Source organism: Camelus ferus, chromosome 34, assembly GCF_009834535.1.
Source record: "Camelus ferus isolate YT-003-E chromosome 34, BCGSAC_Cfer_1.0, whole genome shotgun sequence".
NCBI lineage: Eukaryota > Metazoa > Chordata > Mammalia > Artiodactyla > Camelidae > Camelus > Camelus ferus.
The window spans coordinates 6840362-6864702 of record NC_045729.1 but is presented as its reverse complement, the minus strand read 5'-3'; the positions used below and the strand labels follow the sequence as shown (position 1 = coordinate 6864702).

The window sequence follows — 24341 nt, the reverse complement described above, 5'->3', positions numbered from 1 at the left end:
TTGGAAGGTATTATCAAGTTCACTTTTTAACTTGATGAATAATTTCCCTACATGATATCCTTGACAGTGATGAAGCATCAATACTTCACACTGCAAATCTTTTTTTATTGCATTAATGTAACAATTAAAAACTTTGCCCTTAGGTTGAACTACAATCTTCTTCTGTAAATCCCACTTGTTAGAACTAATTCTGATTTCTGAAACAAAACTAACTACATGGGTATAATTTTATACATGAACAGTTCTTCATCACTTGAAGATGATTCCCACGTTCACGCATAATATTGAAAATTTTAAATTCTTGAAGAAAAGAGCTGGAAGATAGCTTAGAGGGTAATTAAGCCTTTCCCCTTTCTTTATAACAGAGGTGACTGGGCCAGAGAACTGACTTGCCCATGGCCATGGAATGGGGTAGTCAAAACTGTCTGGAATCTAGTCCCTTGGATCCTGCTCTGAGCTATAGTTTTGTCTTCATCTACCCTTTTTCAAGCAATTGAACCATTCCTCAAACCACATGGCCTCTGTTTTGGTTGCCATCTTTGGAATACACTTTAATTTTTTGGTGTGATTCTCAGAATACAGAGTTCATATCATTAAATAATCTAATACAGTGGAATCGCTATCTTTGTATTGAACAGTAATTTCTAGAAATATAACCTAATGCTGTCATTTCTGCAGCCATGTCACATTAGTGACTAATGCAGAGGATGTCATTAACTAAAGTACTTAGGATCTTTCCCAAAGATTTAAGCAAGATTTCCCTGGTGGACATGGTTATTGGTTAGTGTCTGCCAATGAACATATGAATAAGAATTTAGGATCCTGCTAGAAATCACACATCTGACACTTTATTCTCCTATATTTCTCCTTCTTCACATTAATTCAGTTATTTGGAAAACACTGAATGCACATATATTATGTACAAGAAAATGAGCGAGGCAGTGTAAACACAACAGTGAACAAGAAAATCAGATCCTATGCTCATGGAGCTTACGTTACAGTGGGGGAAATGGCAAAAAGTAAAACAAACACATATACCAAAAAAAAAAAAAAAATAATAACTCAGTTGCTAACCTTAACAGCAACTCTGAAATAACCTTCAGACTTGCTTTCCCCTCCTCTCACTGGCATTGCACATTTTAGGAAGACACTTACGATTCTTGTAATTCTCATAATTTCTTACATTAAAGGTCTACTTTCAGTTTCTCCTTCATTTCATCTTTCACAGTAAACCTCTGAGCTATTTCTGAAATTTAGGTTGGTGAGTGTGGGTGTCCCGGGGGAAGGGTGGGAGAGAGAGAGAGAGGGGAGGAGGAAGGGTGCAGGGAGAGAAAGACACAGTGAGAGACAGACAGACAGGCAGACAGAGAAATAAGCATTATATGAATGAGGGATCTGTTTTCAGCAATGTCTCCAAATTGGAAAGCATTTTTTTCAGCCAAAATAATTTTTAAACTATCAATGCCAACAGAGTAAAACTAAAAGCAAACAGCACAACCAGGGAAACAAAAAGACAATGGTTTAAGATTAAACTTTATGTAGAAACCAATAGAAAACAATTGATTTAATTCTCAAAAATCAGAGATTGCATATTGAGCAAATATGTGGGAATATGTGGCCTGAAACAAGCGGTACATTTGAAGGCAAAACAGCATGGGTGCTAGTTCTGTGTAAGAATAGGTTACTGACCAGAATAGTTAGCAAACAAATAAACAAACAAAACGAACAACAAACTGGCCACACTGGTTAAGGGTTACCACCAGCTACTCTGCATCCTTTCTATTTCATTGTTTGTAAGTTACTCTATTTTATATAGTAAGCCCTCTCCTTTCTAAGAAGCCATTTGCTATAAGATGTATACGATTGTTATAAATTTAACAAGAGTATTTTAGAGGGAAGAAGAAAGGATCTTCAAATGAAACACATACAAGGTTTAGAAAGAGGCATCCAAATTTCAGATACCTTAAAATTTGGGAAATAATTTCTCGACTTGCAGAAATGGTAGGTTCTTGTTTTACTGCAGTAGTTCTTAAACTCGAAGGTGTATTTTAGAATGAATCACTTAGCAAGCTTTGAAAAACTCTCAGTGCCCAGACTGTTTCTCAGACCAATGAAATCTGAATCTATAGGGGTGAGACCCAGCCATCAGCATTTTTTAACGTTCCCCTGATGATTCCAATGTGCATCCACGTTTAAGAAGTGCCATCTTCAACAATGCTGAGGTCACTCTCAAAACTTTTTGCCTTCTTCATATTTTGCCTTGAGTTACAAAGGACTTTTCAGGTATATAAGTAATTGAAAGGGAGATTCTGCCTGACTTTTACAAGTCTGGTGCCCACGGGATATTAAATCATATTCCTCATAAATTCCTTCTAAATGGGTCTCGTATCTGAATTTCATATGCCCCTCTTGTGAAAAACTTTTGATGGTTTGCTTTCACCTGAAGAATAACGACCAGATCTCTCCACATGGCATTCAGGATTCTTCACAATCTGTCTCTAGCCCATCATTCCAGGCTTTTCTGCCGCCCTCTTTCGGATATCCTGTGCTCGTCTCAATGCATCATGAAGACTTCCTTGCATACTCGGTATTTTTCCATGCTTGAAAATGCTCTAAAGTGTTTTCTCCTCTGTTTTGAGTAATTTCTCTTTTCCTTTTTATCTTGGCAAAATTCTACTTATTTTTCAAAGGCTTTTGAGATCCACATAATGTCTCTGCCTGTGAAGCACTTCTTTCTTACGGTGCCAATTTTCAGGGAGAAAGAACTGTTACTTCTTTAACCTCATAAAACTAATACAATACTTACTGTTTTGAATAACAGTTACTTGTATAGCTTGAGTCTCCCTTATGACCTATGAGCTTCTTTAGTAAAGGGGTTGTAATTTACTTACTATTGTAACTTGAGACTTTAGAGCACCAGCTGAAATTATTTTTTTAACTAATTATTATTGCATTGTTATTTTTTTTTGATGGGGGGAGGTGATTAGGTTTTATTATTTATTTTTAGAGGAGGTACTGGAGATTGAACCCAGGACCCTGTGCATGCTAAGTATGTGCTCTACCACTGAGCTATACCCTCCCCCCTGAAATTACATATGAATTGGCAATTCATAAATAAAGAAGAATATATTATATAGTCCCAGCTTTGTAATTACATCTTTGTGCACCAACTCCAAATGTCCACAAAAGGCCTATGGATGACAAAGTTATTTAATGACCAGAGAGGAATTCAATTTCACCACAGAAGAATGGCAGCACAAAGTACCAGCCGCTTTGTGTTTCTACTCTTAAGATACAGATAAAACGTCATTATGATAAATCCATGATTTCTGAAATTATGCATGCATGAAGAAATAGAAAAGTAATACAGAAATACTGGAAATTTATTACATACTTCTGTAATGGACAGACATGCCTATCTATCGTGTTTTAATAACATGATGTTTTTTCATTATTGCAGCTTTGCAATATGTTACTACTCTGTCATTACTATTTTCTTTTTCAAATATTTCCTGGCTGTTTTTACATTTATTTTTCCACATTAATTGTAGGATACAGAATTTCTCTTTGAATTTATTAACCTAATGGCTTGATGGCCAATAGCAGATTATTGCTTTCAATTTATTTAAATGTTCTTTTGCTTCACATACTTCTCAGTAATTTTATTTTTAAGGTTTTAAAAATATTTTATTAATATTGTAAAGTTAAAGTTTTCCTGCTATATTGCTTAGCTGGTTGTTGCACATATATTTCTATCTACTTGTGTGTGACAGTTTTCACCCAGGTAATGCATTTATAGTCCAATAATTTATAATTATGCTTCAGGTGAAAATTTAGTATTTTAAAGACAAATTGCAATAAATTCTGGGGCTTTTCAAAGTCTGTGTACTTTAAACTTTTATCCTATTATGATTATTGAAATACATTTTGTTTTAGTATTATCATTTGTTTTAGTGCCTGAATTTTCCAAGATCCACATACACAGGATACCAGTTTTAAGGCTGAGAAAGAGCCTAGGGATTATCTGGCCCAACACAATCACTGTGCTGATAAAGAAATGAGACTTAACTTGGCCAAATAAGTTGTTCAAGATCCCGCATTTAGGTACAAGCAGAGTAACCTAAATGCGGGATCTTGAACAATTACTTGAATTACCTGAAAGCACATCTCCTAACACTTAATCTAGTACTCTTTTCCAACACTTACGAAAATCAGGAGAAGGGTGCAGGAGGAACTACAAAGGAGAGGAAGAACTAAGACAAAAAATAAGCCTAATTTCATAATTCCAATGATGTGTTTTCCTTAGACTATCCGAGGGAAGATTAAAGAGCACTGTAGTAATATTCAGAAGAAAGTAAACAGTAAAATAAATACAATCCGAAATGTGTGGTTAATTCATGTACGCAACTAAACACCCATTTCAAATACAGTTGATCCTCACTATTTGCAGATTCTGTTATTTGCCAATTTGCCTACTCACTAAAATTCACTTGCACTAGTGCCTTTGCTGTCACGCACAGACCTGTGCAAAGTAGCAAGAAATTTTTGGAGATTTTGCTGTTTAAAATGCACATAGAATCAATAATAAACATTAATAAGATGTCTAAACAGAAACACACATAAAACAAGCCTACGTATTAGTCAGTTGATGAAAACGGTGTGACCCAAGGCTCTCAGGAACCTAACTCTGCATTTCCTCTAGGAGCATTTGTTCAGTATTTGCTAATTCAGTGTTCATGGCAACTTTATAGAACGTAACGAGCACAAATGATGAGCACTAACGGAATTACTGCTGTATCTTAACTAATTTTCAGTCCCTTGCTGCTGCAATTTAGCCAATGTTTGGGAGAAAAGGACAACTTACATCAAACTAGTATCATGTTTCCTGGATAAGTTCTAAAACAAATTTGTTCTAGGGTAATCCATTCTTATATATTTGCCAGTTTTGAATATTTCCAAATCCTTTTCACTGCTGACTTCATTCATTTTCTTTTATTTAATGGATTAAATGTCCCTAAAGCTCCTAATTAAAGTTTAAGATTTGTGACATTTATAATCAAACTTTGGTAAAGTACTTTTGTCACAAAATTTTGGTCTTTTTAATAGGGGACATGTTATTATGAGAATAATTCGTAATAAATTTAAGAGGCTACTTCCTATATTTTTTAAACTTTAAGATGAAATATTACATTTGAACACTTTTTACAATTCTACCACATAGATACTCCATGTAGTCTCGCCATCTAAAATCTTATGAGTCCAACACAACCACACTTGTAAAAAAAAAAAAAAAAGACAAGTAAATACTTATCAATTATTCATTATTAAATATTTTATGTTTTATGTAAATATTCTATTGCAAAACCCTTCAGTGGTTCCCTGAAACTAATATATCAAGTAGATACTTAAGATTATTAATTTAGTTTCCACTCCCGTGGGTCTGTTTATTAGTTTATTCATTCAATCAACATTTTTACTAAATAGAAATGTGAGCTTTTTTGGTAACTAGGGATACAAAGATGAATTCATGTGCAACACCTGCTCTCCAGGAGCTCTAAGTCTGGTGGGGCAAATGGATGGATAACTATAATACACTGCCGTTAACTCAACAACAGAGACGTGTGCAGGATACTACAGAGGCACAAGCAAGAGACTCAACACAGCCAGAGGTCAAGGCAGGTCTCCTGGAGACAGGCACAGCAGGCACGGGGTCTGAAGGGCAGCTGCTCATTTACTGGCTGTAAGGAGCAAATGGAAATTCAAAATTTGACATGTAGGAAAGAGAGACATTAGCTGGTGGACCAAAACTGCAGAGGACGCTGCAAGGCAAGGCAGAGGTGTAGGGATCAGCTTCGACGGGGAATGACATCGCATGCTCTGGGCCCTGAGGAACAGAACTCTAGACTGGGCATAATAAGCGGGTACGTTTTACAGGTAGGGGAATGAGGAGGTGAGGAAAATCAGGCCTGATGGCAGAAATTTTCTCGATGTTGAAGGCAAGGTCATATCCTGAAAGCGAGAGACGTGCGGATTGAGGAAGGGAGTTCAGCAAATGTGTAGAAGTTTTGGATGGTCATTGCGGGAAATGAAAAAGAAAGTAACCATGGACAATTAAAAAGGATGATGGAAAACGCTAAGGCCTTGGAAGAGACCAAATGAATTATGATGCTGTCAGTCTTTCCTTTTCTGTGACTTTTCTGAGTTCCTGACCCACTGTGAGGCTCAGAGAAGATGAGTTCTAGCATTCAAACAGGGGAAAGGAAGGAAATCCGGGAGGCCTCAGTAAGGGGGGCTTATGAGGAAATCAAAGTTGCTTCTGAACAATGAGCTTTAGACTTCACTCCAGGAAGCGAGGACTGGAAGGCACTACTAGACTGGGAAACAGAGGAATCAGAAAACCAGAGGGACTGCATGATACCAGGCAGCAGTTTGTGTGACAGCTCAAAAAACCGGAAGCTACGGTGTAAGACTAGTTTAAACCACATACACAAATGTGAAAACGAAAGGCAGCTATGTGACTGAAGTCAGCACAATTACAAACAAAATGTAAAATCTGAAACTTTTCAAATGTTCCTGAAGAGTTTAGTCTGATGAGTACCATAGAATTCAAGCACACATCATCTCCAGGGATCAGTTCACCTACAACTGAAATTCAACCGCCTTCGATGGGGAACACAGCGGCTGTTTAGAAGCACACAGCGATGCTATACAGCAGTTTTTGAGAAAATGGAAAATATAATATCCAAATGAGATGACAAGCGGGGTTTAGGTAGGCAGGATATAATTACCCAAGCTGGAGTAACCAGGAAAACAAAGCTGACTTTCCACCATTAGCAAGAAGAGGTATGGGATCTGCAGTGACCACTAATAGTCTGTGTTTTCTCATTTCATACACCAGAAAGTCAATTTGTAAGTTTATCCTACCCAAAGCAATGGCATTTAGAAAACGAAAAAACAAAACAAAACAAAACTACACTAACATTTAGAATAGAGGAGTCAATTTATCTTCCAGTTACTCTACTAGGAAGACTAAAGAAAATCTCATTGAGAGATACGGGAACATAAGAACACTGCTAAAATTACAATCTCTGCCTCTCACTCCCCAACAGTCACGCTGGAGTTGTAGCACCTCTAATTTCATTTGATTCAAGACAAAGACAAAGTAGCCATATTCTTTTAGAACAAAAATGAACAGCCATGTGGATTTTTTACATAGTAGTCTTCTTCGGCAAAAAGCCACAGAACTTTTTTTTAAAAAAATCGTTTCCAAGGATGAAAATGACTTTGCCAAGCAAAGTGGCTTCAAAACAGGCCTCAAAAATACTAATAGAAAGACAGATGGTTCTACTAAGAGCTTGGCTGCCAAAAAAAAAAAAAAAAAAAGAAGAAGAAAAAAAACCCCACAAACCTAGGAAAAAAAAAAAAAAGAGTGATGCTATTGAAGCTGACTGCAAAGTTATCTGATGACTACAAATACTTTTGTCCCAAAGCAAGTGCTAGCTCTGCCTCCTGGGCTGATACAGCCAAAATACTAACTTCCTCACATCCGATCCCCCTACATTCCCACCCCTCCTAAATAAAACCTGTCAGTGCCAAGCCCCACCAAACAGCACAAGCATGCACTTGATTGCGACTGCTCTGCAGAAGCGAAATACTGCATCGAGGAACTCCTATTTAGAAACAGACCCACAAGGAAAATTGCTTTTCTTTTCAAAACTGCCTGTCACATTTTCTTTTTCTAATTCCCCTTTTCCTCCTCCCTCCCTGTCACCAAAGGGCCCCTGGGCTCTATGAGTTTAGATGATACAAACTCAATTTGTATAAAGAAGGGAAGAAGCAGCACTACAGAGAGGTGGGGACAGTTTGCCAGGATAGAGAAATAATCCAGTCAAGACACAGCGCAATTTTCTTCCCAAACTACTACTACAATAATACCTCCACTTTATTTCCTTCAGGGCAACTGTCATTTCTTTTTAACCAGATTGCTACTAGATACAATAGAAGCTGAAATATTATATGGTCACTGACTCTTCCTTTCAATGGCTCATTTCACTACTGCACTTTTACTTTCGCGTGATGTGTTTATTGTTGGTATTGTTACTAGGATACGGCCATTTTCAAATGGCATAGAATTAAGACCTCTGTCACTTAAGGGCGGTGAAATTTCATTCTTAACACGATGCAGGTTGACTTCAGTGTTCGTGCCTAACAGGAGCCTTTATTTTCAGAACTTAAGCATCACGTTATTATAAAGCACCATTTTAATATATATTAAACTCATGTCAACCACAATGATGACACACTGTAAACATAACACATGCTGAAACAAAGCATATTTGCTGACTTCAGGGAAAAAAATCTGTTTTAAAAGTTGGTAATCAAAGAAACTTGAGCATGGCAAAAATAAGGTGTAAAGTAAGAAAGCAGTCATGAAAGAGTAAGGGAAAAACACAGCTATTTTATTGGCCAAGGACAATTTTGAGCTGAATAAAAGAATTTTAAAAGGCAATGATTAAAATATCTCAAATGATGCATTATTTGTGGTCAGATTATCATCTATTTATTAAAGGTAATGTTTTACATAGCTTGACAGCTGTTACTTGATAAAATGGAAGTCTGTCTTTATAATGAAAAGCTATTTGTTTCCTCAAACGTGTGTGATTATTTGTATTACTTATCATGGTTTTTGATGACAAACCAGCCTAGTTCATAGGCGTATGCATGGTTCTCTGCTCACGTGAGCAGAATTAGACTTTGTAAATACTAATACAATCTTATTTTATGCCATACCCTGTTATGTCAATTGTCATTTACACGCAAATGAAAGACAACTATAATGGTCAACATGAAATATAACTTTTTTCCAATTATATCTCTCAGGAGTCCATGATTAGAAAACTTAATACAATTCACTGTTTATTGATTCCTGATTTATGATGTTTTGCTCAATGGTTTATAATAGATTATTAGTGATTTTTTTCTCACACAATATAAATCTCGGTTCAACATAAGTGCTTAAAAATATTATGCCTCAAAAAATTATCACTTTGTGGAGAAGGTTAAGTTAGGAATGACTGCTAACGGGTAAGGGCTTTTTTAAAAAATATGATGAAAATGTTCTAGAATTAGTAGTGATGGCTACAAAACACTGTGACTATACTAAAACCCACTGAATTGTACACTTTTGAAAGGGTAAATTTTATAGTATGTAAACTATATTTCAACTTAAAAAAATAACCAAAGCAAAAAATGAAGACCACCTTAAAATATGTATAACTTCACGACTGCCTGAAGCAGGACTGAACGTGCTTTGAAATACTCATATTAGATATTATATTAGTAGAATATTGTCCTGTATTTTTATAAAGCACTTGTACATGTATTAGTTCGTTTATACTTTATCCAGCCTCTTGGAGATCAGCAGGTCAGGTGTTGTCATTTCCAATTCTAATTAATGAGCAAAACTGATAGAAAAACAAATAATTTGGAGACTTACACATTATCACATAGCTAGCCAAAACAATAAGTCTAGGACTTAAACTCTTTGATTCTTCTCAAAAAAATTATAAAACAAAGATACAGTAACTTTCTGAAATAAAAATACTGATTTAAATAAATACAGAAACATTGTGACAAAATTAATTTCCATATATTTATCAGCATAAAATTTATCATATTTAAACTATCTTTTAAAAATAAAATTCTATTATGATTTATTTAAAAGATCTTTATAGCAAGGGTGGCGTTTTGGACTTTTTCACTTTTATATTGCATTTTATTTTACTTCATGTTTTCTGAACAAAATGTTTCCAAATTTTCCGTGTGTATGTATATTACTTTAATAATCTGAAAATTGCTTAGAAAAACAGAGATGCAATAGAACATCAAATGCCCAGCATATAACAGAAGGGTAATTAACACAGAAATTCCTACCCTACAGTAACTGCTTGATAGACCTTATTCTAAAGATCCTAAATTATGAGTCTTCACTGCCTATTTTGGTAGAAAAAAATTCCTTGATATTTGACTAAAGAAGGAATGAAAGTAAAATGTAAAACTTCCACTCTGATTTTCATAAAAAGTATATGATATTAACATTTACTTCAGAATTTCCTGAAATCATTACCAATGACTTTGACCTCTGTTGGTTTACTTCTTGCTGAAATATCCTACACCACTAGTATTTATTCTATGCAGTGCGCACTGGATTATGAAATCTTTCAACATTTTCTGTCTTGCCTGTGTTAGTTTACACTTCCTCACTAGACTTATGATTCTTTCCAGACAAGAGACCTTTTATTCACTGACCTCTTCTCAAATTGGAGACTAGGAGGTGTAGCTGAAAACTTCACCTGACTTAGACTCAAGAATTACTTTTTCTTCAAAATCCAGCTTAAGCATCACTGCCTCTATAAAGACTAACCAAACACTCCAAGCAAAATACATTCATTCATTTACTGAGGGCCCACTCTTGCTAGGCACTGTTACAGTCCCTAGGAGCATTGTAATAAATAAGGCAGGCAAGTACTGTGGAAAACTTAGAGCGAGCGCAGTGGAAAAGGAATGCTGGGGTGGAGGCTACAAGTTTAAATGTGGAATCAATGAGACGGTGACAAATAAAGACCTGGAATAAGTGAGACAATAAACGTCTCAGTTGTCTGGGGAAAAAGTACTCCAGGCAAATGGAAGAGGAGATGCTAAAAACCTAAGGTAAGAGTACACATGCTGTGTTCAACAAATAATGTTTCCTTCTCCTGTCTGTACGCCATAGGACTATCCCATTAGATTGAAATTGTGCCTAGTTCCATGGCTAAGCTGCATTAAGGGAAAGGCCTAGCTCACTCATACCGGTATCCACAATACCCAGCTCAAGGCCTAGCACGTAGTAGGTGCTCAACACATATCAACCGCACTGATTATTTAAGAAGCAATACGCTGCTAGAAATGTCTACTCATGTTTTAGCTTTGGTTTCTTCTTATAACAATAACCAGTTTATTAAAACATTCCTTTTACACAGTGGGTCTTACGCTTTGTTTAACTTTCATTCAGGATTCAAGACTTTTCCTCAAAGTAATGCCTCAAAACATGGCAAATAACTGATGCCACTGTTTACTACCCAATCCATCATCCTTTTCAGATCCCAGTTTTAGTGTCAGTAACATGAACAGTTTGGTTTTGGGTATTTCATTATTTTTTAGAAGATTAGAGAAATGAGAACTCTGATGTGTCCTTACAGAAATAACCCAAGAAATGCAGTTAGGTGATGTTCATGATAAAACTATACACACTCACATAAAAAAAGATTAGATCATAATTTCAAATATGAGACACTGTGTGCTGTTAAATACACTTGAACTTTTTGCTATCTCAGTCATCAATATATAAAGTAATGTAACTTAAAGCTATGGAAACATATAAAGAATACTGAGCTGGGTTTGTAAACATGATCTTGTATATGCTTAAAAAAAAAAAAAAAAAAAAAAAAACCAAAAACACCCGCAGACCTAAAACCTCTCAACTAAAAATTCAAGTAAACAGTAAACAGCTGCATCCTCAAACTTTATACATTATTCTTGTTTTCTTTAAGAAAACAAATGTGATTATACTGCTTACCTTCTGTTCAAACTCTTCCCAATGAGTAATTTCAAATTTCTGGCTAGCAGTTGCTAGACTGGGGTGAATGGCTAGTGTATGGGGATTTGTTTGCAGCATGCAAAGAGCAGACTGAGTCAGTAAGGAACACTGTTAGATGTATGGGAAGATGCCTTTGAGGCCATGTTCCTGCAAACAAAACCAAAAATAACATTGCAAACATCTCCCCCAAATGCAACCATAGTAGGGGAGAGTTAACGTTCAGTTCCCTTCCTGAGGACGTAAAAAATCCACACTCCGAGCAATAATGGAAGCTGCCTCCAGTCGCTGGTGGAACTCAGCGCTCAGATGCTCGTCTCACTCCACTGCAGCTCGGACACTCTAGCAGTGAGCCCTCACTAGAACATTTGTCACTGAAAATAAAACATGTGTGAAATTACCAGAAAGGGCATGCTAGATGTTTCTGAAGCTGAAAATGTGAAATATTTTTGTAACTGGACAATCCATTGAACACAGTGTCATTTATATAATCAAGAGTTTTTAAATCTTCCAGTCAAGAAGGATTACTATACAATACATCACTGTAAGTACCTTCAAAAACAGGGACTTTTCTATTACTTGCAATAATCTATGTAAGTATGGCTAATTGTAATACTTGGCAAATTTACTTGATACTTTCCAGTAAAAAACACTGCAACTTGCCTACACATAATGACATCATTTAAATTAACATGAATGATGCAACACCATGGGTGGGTATTTTGCTAAATCCACAGACTGCTGCTTAGAAAGAATTTTCCTTTAAGTCATCAAAATTATAATAATTTTGTGACTAAATTGTGTCTCTTTTCATCCAATAAAACGTCCATATATGAAAACATGGACTGACTACATGAATTCTTTCCTTCTTCCTGCCTTTTACCAGAAGTATTTGATAAATGATTGTTAATATTAATAAATATTCTATTTCCTCAAGCTTCTCTCATCATGCATGTTTTTCATGTTAACTTTTATTTTAACTCAACCAGACTCACAAAAAGAGATAGATTCTTCCATCACCCCTATTTTACAGATGAGGAAACTGAGGCACTCCTCAAGTCAGACAATTAGAAAGTAAAGTAAAAGAGCTGGAATTCAAATCCATGCAGCTTAGCTACAAAGTAGGCTTTTAACCACTATGCTTTACAGTCCCTTGAATAATGATGCAATACTTATAAGTATATCTCACCACATCAAAATAAATTATAACCTGCATGACAATTTTTTAAATGACAAAAACTTGAAAATTTTTTCAAGGGATACACACAGAGTGACACAGCTTTAAAATAATTATTCCAACACATACTTTTAAAAAAGTATAATAGAACAGTTTTAAATATTAGATATCCTAGAAATGCCTGTTGCTACAATACAAGTAGATCCCTGGTTAGATAATTACCAACAAACCTTTTGATGAAGAGCCTCCAAGAAAGTTGCACATGGAAGAAAGGAAGGACTAGTGAGTTGAAAGTAGGTGGGGAGAATGAGGGTTAACTTCGTGGCACATGTAGGTAACAGCACTCGAAACTCATGATGTAGCCTTGGGTCCCTAAAAAGCTAAACTCCAGACTTCTGCACTGACCTAAGACAATCAGTGAGGGGAAATAACACTAATAAAAGATGACTAAAAAGAAAATATTGCAATTAAGGTAAGCATGCTAGGATGTTTCTACAACAGCAGTGGTGGAAAACCACTGATGATGATGATGGTTCTTTGACAAATATTTATGGAGTGCCTACAGAGTAACCAGACATTCTCCCAGGTACTTGAAATAACGACAGTGACAAAAAAAAAAAAAAAAAAAAGGAAAAAAAAAAACAGATTAAAATTCCTGATTTCATGGAGTTTACATTCTAGTACTATGAAATACTGATGATAATAATATACTTCACTATACAACCACAGACCTTACATCACTTGGGCCTGGAATTCATATCAAATTTTCTATTTGGCCAGTGAAAACCAAAGCTACAAAATTAGAAGTAAGGGTTCTCTGGATTGTGCTTCCACCTGGATCCTGGCAGAAAAATCCAGTCCAGTAGACAAGCATCACCAATTTAAATACTTTGATTTCCCACAGATTAAGTTCTTCCAAATATAAGCTCACAATAAAAAGTTCAACAAATCCATGCAGAATAATCCAGTGTCTTTGGACACCCAAAGACATTCAAGTATTCAATTATCAGATGACAAATAAAATAATATGCTTAAAATGTTTACTTAAGAAAAAGATAGAATAAAACTTATTAAAACAAATTTAAAAATGATCACAGATGTTCAGGAAGATTTGAAAAATACTTGAATACAATTTTGAGGAATGAAAATGACTGAATTTAAAATTCATTGAATAGATATATAGAAAATTAGACACAGGTGATGAAAAACATCATTAATTGGAAAAGATATCTGAAGAAATCAGCTAGATTTCAGTCACAAGGAGATGAAGAAATGGAACATGTAAAATTCTAGTTAAGTGTCATGGAGGCTAGAATGAGATGCTCCAACCAATGCCTAGTCAAAATTTTAGGAGAGAATAGAAGAAAACAACAACAACAAAAAACAGAGATAGCCACAATTCTAAAAATTAGAATGAAGAAAAAATCAGGTTAAGAATTTTTTCTGAATTTGAAAGATACAGGCTCATAGACTCAATAAGCAAAATATACACAATCAGAATAAATGAGAAGAAGGTATCACTTCATACTCGTAACAAAATTGCAGAAAAATAAAGGCACAGAGAAATCTTAAAAGCAGCAAGACAGAAGCCATCAACCAATGACAATTAGTTTGACAATGAACTTCTAAATGGTAGAGAATGGGGAGATAGAAGAAGAAATTAGTGAATATGTGAATAAGTTTAAAAAATTTTGTTCAATGAAAATAATGTCCAATATTTGGTTAAAAAATTCAGACAGGGCTAAATCAAACAAAAATAATATATAAAACAAAAGAGAAATGTTCAGTTAGGAGTTCTAAGATTACCTTATAATTCAAGAGGAGGAATACAATATTTGTCAATTTTAAGCTCTCTTACCATAAGAAGACATTTTTTAATTATCAAAGAAAGGCAGCCCATAAAAGATAAAAATAGAGTAGATAATGTCCAGACCAATAAAGAGAAAAAAATAATATGACAAAACTAAAAATTAATACTTAAAAAATTAAAAAGTAAAAAAAAACATACAAAATATGGTACAAATAGAAAGCATGAATAAAGACACACTTAAGTTTAATCACAACAAGTGTTAAGGGGACTAAATCATAAGTTACAAAAAAGAGACCAACAAATTAAATTTTTAAGAAAATCTAGCTATATCTAGTTTACAAGAGATACTTAAATCATCATGACAAAGAGATACATCTGGCAAATATTTGCCAAAAAATTAAACAAAAAAGCCTAACGTACCTATTTTAGTATCAAAGTAGACTTTGACACAAAAAAGAATTATTATGGATACAGAGGTCCCATAAATAACAGTAACAGTTTCAATTCATGTGGAAGATACAATAATTCTAAAGTTACAGGCAACTAATAGAAGAGTCTCATAGTTTACAAAACAAAAATTGAGAGAGCTACAAGGAGAAATTAATAAACCCTTATTACCATGGGCCATTTTAGCACAACTTTCTTAATTAGTAGCAGCTCAAGTCGACAAAAATAAATTAGTTAAGACATAGGTAATTTGGACAACACAATTAGAAAGCTTAGTCTAATGGACATATACAGAGTTCTGCACCTGATAATAACAGAATACAAACATTTTCAAGACAGACAGAACCTTTACAAAAATTGTCCACACACTAAGCCAGATTTCAGAGATTTAGTACTGTGCAAAGCTGTGATGAAAGCATTTGGTTTTAGATGGAGGGAAAAATGTTAGTTTTTAAATATGAACTCCAAAAATAACAACTTCTCTTTTTGAATGAGTGATTTTGTCTAGCTTCAGGTTTATGAGGTATATTTTAGAACAGACTGCAATATTTACCTGGGAACTGACTCTATGTTTCTATGAAAAGTACAATTTGATTACTGAAATATGATCCTTATTTTCTAAATGTGCTTTACAATTGACAAGTGGGATCATTAAAACTTCTGTGTTTGTTCTAATTAATGTGTGGGTGATTGGCAGGAATTAGAGGTTACTTAATATCATGTAGTGGTTAGCAATTCAAAACCTGTACAGTTTGAAGATTGCACCATTGGGGAAAACAATCAAGAAGAATAAATTTAAAGACACAATGTTTTTTTTAAGTCACACAAAGTTTCTAAACTCTGAACATATATTTTAAGCTGTGTGTAAAACATTTTGTGCACTGAAATAACAAAATGGACTAAAAACACTGTAGATGTTTGAAAAATATATACATGGTATGAATGACCACGTTTTTCAAAAATTTGAAGAAAATCTTGGCAAGGAAATTATTGAGATATCAGCAGTAAAGAAAGTGAAAGGTGATCTAATCCTGTAAAATAAAATGACATTTAACATGCTGAGTATAGACTCTAATAAATCTGAAATCTTTAAAATTTTCACCAAATCTCCATATTTTAAATTGACTTCTTGAGTGCAATACACTTCAAAAGAATAAAAACATGTGTAATACAGGAAAAACTATAACTGTATATTTTGATGTCCATTAAGGCCATATTTGTATCAATATGAAATAGCTTACAAAGACTAATTTTAAATAATGATTGTATCTTCTACACAAATTTATAAAAGGAAGTAAATTCTCCAATGAGATATGCAAGTATATAGGAACACTAAATCCTAATTTTGGTGTAAATCTCAACATTGAACGTATTTCTAATTGCAGAAGAGGGACATGCAGAGCAAAGAATTTTCAGCCTTTCAGTTATTCTACTTCGTGTGTGTGACTGTCCTCACGGCCAGTGGGATTATTCTTCAATGCATTTCATTGTATATTTTTAAAAGTGAAATGTATCAGAAGCCTGAAAACTTTTGTAAAGTCATCTATTCACTTCCTTGAACTAAGTTCAGAACTGATCTAGAAAGATGTCAGTGTGCCTATCATTCGTTCTTATTGGGTCATTCATCTTTCAAAACAGCTGTTTCTTATTCATTAGTCTTAACTCCATGAACACTGCTTCCATCCCTACCACCCCCAAAGCTCATGACTGGTTTTCAACGTTATACATGTATTTAGCAAGACCTGATCCTCTTCAAGGGAGACTTCATAGTCTGTTAATGGTTCCCTTGGAAGAATGCTGGGACAACAGGAAAAATCTCCAATGTTTCAGTACCTGTATTTATCAGCAATGGAAAGTACAACAGTTCAGAATGAAAAGAAATAACAGTATTTCAATTTTAGTAGCAACTGGTTTTTATCTGACATTTTGTATGTATTCGCTGACAGTTTTCTTATTAAATCCTTCTCTGCACTGGCCCTCACACCCCATTGGTTCGTAAGTTCTTTTCACTGTATAATTTTGAAAAGGAACAAAAGAAAAGAAAAAAAAATTGAGACAACAGAGTTATAAGTATTGAAATTAACTAAGGGGTTAAGAAAGATGGGCCTGGGAGTGCAGGAAAAGGGGAGAGGGTGATGCAAGAGAAACAAATGCATGACTGAGAATAAAAGCAGTGTAGACAGGGGAAAAAGACACGGAAGATGTACTTCAACATCTTTCTACTTTCAGCAGAATACTAACTGTATAAACAAGATTTCCAGGTTCATCTTTTTTAACTAGAAAAGTGCTCTACTCTTCGTTCCATTTCTAAGCCACTATAGGTATTAAACAGCAATTTACATGTGATTTGCATTTTTTTTGTACTTGTGGTTTTGGTAAGTCTTCCAAACCTAATGACTGTTCCTTTGGCCAGCAACATAAATGCTATAATCACACAATTATTGTGCTGGGAACAGTTTAATTCAGCATTTTGTTCTCAACCACAGAACAATTACTCAACAATTTTGGTTAACCAGACTAGCTAGCTGCCTGGAGAGAAAGAGGAATATTCACAAGATCTATTGTCCTACATAAAGGCAGCTACTAGATCAGCTGGAACTTTCTAGTATTGCTCTGCTCAGTGTTTCTTTTCAGGATCCTTCACTTATCTGTCCTGATGCAAATGACAAACTGCAGGTTTTCCTTTATGGACTTGCTATTTGTTCAGTTATTTTAATTATGTATTTGCATATTCTTAAAAGAACATGAGATTTTGTGTGTCTGGAATATAGGCCTATAGATAAATGTACCTTAAAAACATTTAATATAATGATAGTTAATACAAAGGACTGCAAATTCAAAAGTGTAAGTTCAAAAATGCTTCCTCACAGCTACCCGGTGGTGCCTAAAGTGATGGTAAAGGCTTCTGAACTGTGGGTTATCTCATCTGTCATTTAAATTACATGACTTCTTAACAGTACAACTGGCTTCTTTCTATAGTTTTAATTTTTAAAACAAAAATGGAGGCAATTCACATAATCATGGCCATCAAAGTCTTCTTTGTTATTCTTTAATATTAATTTTAATTTATCATGACCAAAAAGTAGGAGCCTAAGCATATTACTGTAAAAATATTTAGAGGTACAGAAGCAGTTTCTGCACCTGTGTAAATATAGGTGCATGCAGAAACGGTCACCTCCCTTGACTATTTCTCATAGGCACAGCCAGCTATCAGTCAGACTAGCTCTGAATCACACTTCATAGGTCTTGAGACCTACTAAGAAACAAGGTAGTCGATGGTGAACTGGGCCAGTGAGCAGGAAAGTGCAGTGTCAATGAAAACGGCTGAAAGAGATCTCCTTTTCTCTTCCCATGTTCTTTTTTCTAGTCTTTTCCTTTGTTTTCTTCTTTTTAAAATTTTCCCACTTTTATTTTAAAAAGTGGACAAGGAAGAGGGTAGAAAAATTATAACTTCATGGTTAGAAACACTCTAACTTATGGCCAAGATACCCTGAAAACCAGAAAAGAGCTCAAAGATAGCTCCTTTATCGAGAAGTGAAAACAAAAGTGGACTTGAGAATGCCAGCAGCTTAAAATTTTAATTGTGTCTGTCTATATATTTGGATTAGCAAATAAGAATAACGTAATGAAGACAATGGATTCCTTGTGCCTAGATCACTCACTCACTGAATTATGTTAGTCTGTGAGGAGAATCTTAAGTTTGTTGGTTTCAAATATTTTTTTCAAGCCAGAACAATCTTTTTTATTTTTTCCTGGACAAACCCAGTGTGGAACTGTAATTATGAAACACCCGCCTGGCGCTCTCTTCCTCAATACCACGATCCAACCCCAGGTGTCCACTGAAGGAACTCTACGGGTCCCGTCACCACAATTTGAAAAGTACTGGTTTAACACTTCCTCTGACTTAACACTTTTCCTACCATTAGATTAATACCAAAATCTAATGACACAGATGACACAGTATGTAACACTGTGCCTACATAACAGGATCATGGGCTCAATTATTTTCGTGTAACACAAACTGTAACTTCTAATACACAGGCCTGTTCCCACTTTGAGTCTTTACAGCTTCTAAATAAAAGTTAAGCACAATATCTTCTATACAATAGTCACAGAATTAATTTTCCCTTAGGCATGAAATTCACTTATAGTATAAACCCCTGGTATAGTTGCTAATTCTTTAATCCAGGTACTGAAGTGAGCTATAATTAGAGACCAAACATTTGCAGAATAGAGTACAGTCTATAAAAAGAGAATGCCAAAATAGTATCAGGTTCTTCTGAATGAAAATAACTCAACTTAGCGCAAAATTTATGCTTAAAAAGGAGCCAGATATTAAATTCAGAATGAAAAAAAAATTGGCTATATCCTTGCCACTTCCTGGTTAATTTGGCCAAGGGCCATTTTTCGAATATTATGACCATCCTGTAGCCCCAGTAAGTGTTTTATTTATTTATTTTTGTACTGCATAAAAACATCAGCTTAAGAAGGGAAAATGTGAAATGGATGACATATTTTAGAACAGCTTCTCCCAGAATACAAAAATATTCCCCAACTCAAAACTGAAACAAATAGTAGAACTACCAAGCAATGCCAATTGGCGACTCGCTAATGCCATTCAAACTTCACAAATACTGGGCTCTCAAACTGATTTTAATTATTCAAAAGAAAACTAGGAAATGGTTCAAGTATCAATTGCTTTCACAGAAATACAAATTCTCTTTTAAGAGAAGCATATGACATATCTTTTCTTTATCCTGTAACATTGCAGTAATTACCTGCTCAGCTGGTTTTTTTTTTTTTGAGTAGGGCAGTGGCAGAAAGGGGAGTTTCCCTTCTGCAGTCCTCAAGGCTACATTATGCCTCTCAAAAGTTGCGTTTTATTGGTACAGAGTAGAAAAATGTGAAAAGAGATCTATTTACTATTGAAAACGGGAAGAGACAATAACACTGAGTGAAACAGTTCACTATGCCAGGTGCTTTTCCATTAGAACTAATTCCAGGGGTATTTACAAAGTCGCTTCTACGGACAGGCAGCCTTTCTAAAAACAGAGGGCCTTTAGTATGAATTTAGTGTCAAATTATACATGAACCATTGCGAACCAGCGATTTGTTACTGAAGATTTACTTTACGCTTTGGTATTGAGTATGGGTGAAGATGACTGTGTTGAGGTTCGATGAGACAGCATTATGACATTTTATGTTTTCATATATATTATAAATAGGCACTAGTCATAGTAATGCCCCTTAACCTCAAAAAAGTGTCTAGGCCTACATGTGTGGTCTTAAGGAACAACAGTGGTTTTTCCAAGATAGAATTTTGTAAACCTAAGGCAAAATATTTTATGATCATGACTGGGGCTTCTGAAATGCATGCTGATGTCCAACAACATTTGGAAGTGTGTGTGTGTGTGTGTGTGTGTGTGTGTGTATGTGTATATATATATATGTATATATATATATAATATTATACATATATATCACACTTAGCATAGAAGTGTGTTATACTTAGTGTAAGAAAAAAACGACAATATTATTTTCAAAAGGCACTTTTTTGGATGAAACCAATGTGTTTATTGACTTAACCCAACTAAACTTCTGACAAGGAATTCACAGAATTTTAAACACATCTAAACTCTTAAATAATAAATCCGAGAATGCACATTCAGAGTCAGTTTGACTCCTTCACCCACAGAAGCCAACTACCGGCTAATGGTAGCACTCTAAATTAGTAGTCACACAATAGAGAGCTTATACGATTGCGATGGTCCATATCCAGTAAAACTGCCTAAACACCCAGAATAATGGCTCAGTCTCTAATAACTCAGAAAAAGCCACTTACAGCTGCACACCACATAAGACATCTTTACAACGGCTAAAATGAAGCAAACATGGGGACTATTTCCTCTGAATCAGTGTTATTTCAGTAGCATCAGTTCAAATTTTTTCCATCTTAACAAGAAAGTTTTGTTTTGTGTTAAAATCAGCCTGCCACTGATCACCTTTCACATACTAGCCTCTGCCCTGGAATACTCTAGACAACGGCATTGGTTCCATCTGTGCTTTCCATTAAATCCTGGTAATCCTTCAAGAACAGCTGGACCTTTGGGCCCCATACATGCAAACTCCCGGTAGGTCCGTTCGGCTACAATTATGCTGATGCTGTACGTACATCTTGCTTGCAAATGCCTTTTGTACGGTCCTTTGGGGCTGTGGAGCAGAATGGCCTGCCATCACTAATTCAACAATACAATGATACAGTTCTCATCTTAATTATAATGTGATATTTAGTCACCTCTCATACTGAGCGGCACTTAGAAAATTAGTTTTTAGACATATGACAACATTAATGACAAGCTTCCAACTATACTGTGCTATTAAATAATCAGGAAGTAACATCTTCGGTTAATCAAATGGTTTTGATATACTCTCAGAACTGGAAACACTGCAAACCTTACATTTTACTCAAGCAGTTTTTACGAACAGCTTAGTAACCTGTACTTCCACTGTAAAATAATTTCATCAGATTCATATGGCTACGTAATAATAATAAAGATTTAAGTGCATAATGGGAGTGGCTATAAAGTTATACGAATGGTCTAACCAGTCCGTGTAGCTAGTGCTTTCTCGTGCTTCACTTACATTCTATACCTCTGCCTCCCCTTATTCACTTCCAGTGGTTTAGCAAGTTTTCAGAGATCCTCTGCTAAATGCTATCTAAGTAATTGCCATCAACGGGTCTCACATTTTCATTTTTGTGTGAATAACTCCATCGTTAACTAAAAAAAAAAAACCACATCTCAATATACTCACAATCATGCAAACAGTATCACATATATTAACTAGATTGTATGGTCTACGGGGCAGGGATTGCATAGTTCTTGTTTACTGTTTTTATTTTCACCAGTCAGGCAGAGGGACTGTCTGAAACATTAGGTATTCAATAAATGAATAATAAAAAGGATGAGAGCTCAGCTGATCCTTGAACAACATGGGTTTGAATTGTTCAGATTCACTTACAGGTGGAATTTTTTTCAATAAATACTACAGCACAATATGATCGATGATTGGTTGAATCCAAAGATATGAAAAGGCAGATACAGATGGCCGATTATGAGACCTGATCATCCATGGATTTTGGTATCCACAGTGAGATCGGAAACAAATCCCCCAGGGATACCGAGGGATGACTGCATATGCCCTTTTTAAAGACCAGGAAATTTTGTATAATTTCCCCATCTATTACAATATTTCATAAGCACGTCTTTCAGAAAATTATCTGAAGAAACCCCTAAGCTGTGGTATAAACTCATTTTCTCTGTTTTCCTTTCCATGCAAACTGAAACAGCTCCTTCATAGATTTGATGTTTGTTACCAAGTCAGTATCAGTACTATTTTCCCCCAAGCCATTTGGATCTAATTTATCTAGCCTCTCCTAATATATGAGCATTCTTTGTTTTCTCCTCTACAATCAGATTGGCTACCGCATTCTTCTACAGGTCTAACTAAATTCATACAGAGGAGTTTGTGGTTTAGATACCGAAGCTGTATATTCTTAATTAGGTTGTATTGCCATACATGCTTTTAAAACCAACTTTTAGAGAACTTGGCAGACTTGATGGTTATCTGCTGTCGAACTGGTTATCTCTAATGGCTCAGGGACGCTTCTTCTGTTCTCATTCACAGACCAGCATTCAAACATTTCCTGTTCACTTTTCCCCTGGACATGCACTGCTATTCTATTTTCATTTTTATTGACCATACTTCTCCAACTGACCCATCATTCTGCATTTTATTTCCATCTCTGGAGTTCTGACCACCTCTTCCCATCTATTTTCATGCTTTTACTGTCAGATAAAACTTAATCAGTGCATTTTCCCATCATGTCATTTTTTTCTTTTGGGGGGGTTGCTATTTAATAATCTTGGCCCAAACCAAGGTAACTAAAAATACTTCTCCTATGTTTTCTAGATAGTGTATGGTTTTATTGCTTATATTTACATCTGTAGATCAATTTTGAATTAGTTTTTGCATATGGTATGAGAGAATAGAATAATTGATATCCATTTGTTTGCATATCAATATATAATTGTCCCTACACCATTCATTTAAAAAGTTATTATTTTTTTCCATTGAACTGCCTGAATACTTTTATCAAATATTGATTGAAGACACATTTGTGTGTGTATATTTCTGGACTCTCTAGTCTGTTCTACTTATCTATGTATCTGCCATTATGCCAATATCACACATTGTTCAGGGTAGCTTGAAAATAAGCCAAAATCAGGAAGTGTAAATACTCTACTTTGTTCATCTTTTTTGAAAATGTTTTTAATGTCAATAAGAAATTTAGTATTGGCTTATCAACTATGACAACAAAACCTAAGATTTTGATTCAGATGACACTGAATCTACTAATAAAGTTATGAAAAAGTAATATCTTGAATTATTGAGTTTTCCAGTCCATGAACGTGGCATATCTCTTCTTTAGGTCTTTTTAACTCACTCAGCAAAATTTTTGTGATTTACCTCATACAGGTCTTGCATAGTTTTGTTCAAATTTATTTCCACACATTTCATTTTTTGATGAATTTTTAAATCCTTTTTACACATTTCAATTTCTGATGGTTTGTTTCTAGTATTTTGTGTGTTGACACTGTACCTTATGTCCTTGCTAAAACACTAGTATCATTTTAATAGATTCCTTAGGATATTCCACATAGATAATCATGTTATTTGTGAATAAATACAGTTTAATTTCTTCCTTTCCAATCTGCATGCCTTTTATTTATTTTTGCTGACTTACTGCAGTGGAGGATTGGACCTCCTATAAAACGATGAATAAAAATGAGTCAACCTTACGAGAAAAATGTTCAATGTTCAACATTTGAAAGTAGTAATGTTCTTTGTGGAAATTCTTTAGCCAATTGAGAAATTTCCTTCTATTCTTAATTTGCTGAGATGATTTGATCATGAGTAGGTTTTAATGTTTGTCAGTTGCTCTTTCTGTATCATTTAGATGATTATTCAATTAATAACCAATTTATAATAGATAATTTCATTAATCTGGTAAATTACATTAATTTAATTTTTGATGCGAAATCAACCTTGCACTCTGAATAAAAACACCACTTAATCATAACGTATTATCCTTTTAATATGTTGTTAGATTAGGTTTGCTAAAACTGTGAGGTTTCAGATCTACGTCTCTGAGGGACACTGGTTTACAGATTTCTCTCCGTGACATACCTTCATTTGGTTTTGGGAAACATCAC

The 24341-nt window shown here is 34.8% G+C and overlaps 1 protein-coding gene across 11 annotated transcripts in view; it reads right to left on the bottom strand.

Moving 5' to 3' along the window:
- The window catches only part of SOX5 (SRY-box transcription factor 5), a 903217-nt gene that overhangs the window by 120002 nt on the left and 758874 nt on the right, over positions 1 to 24341 (bottom strand). The window lies entirely within an intron of this gene.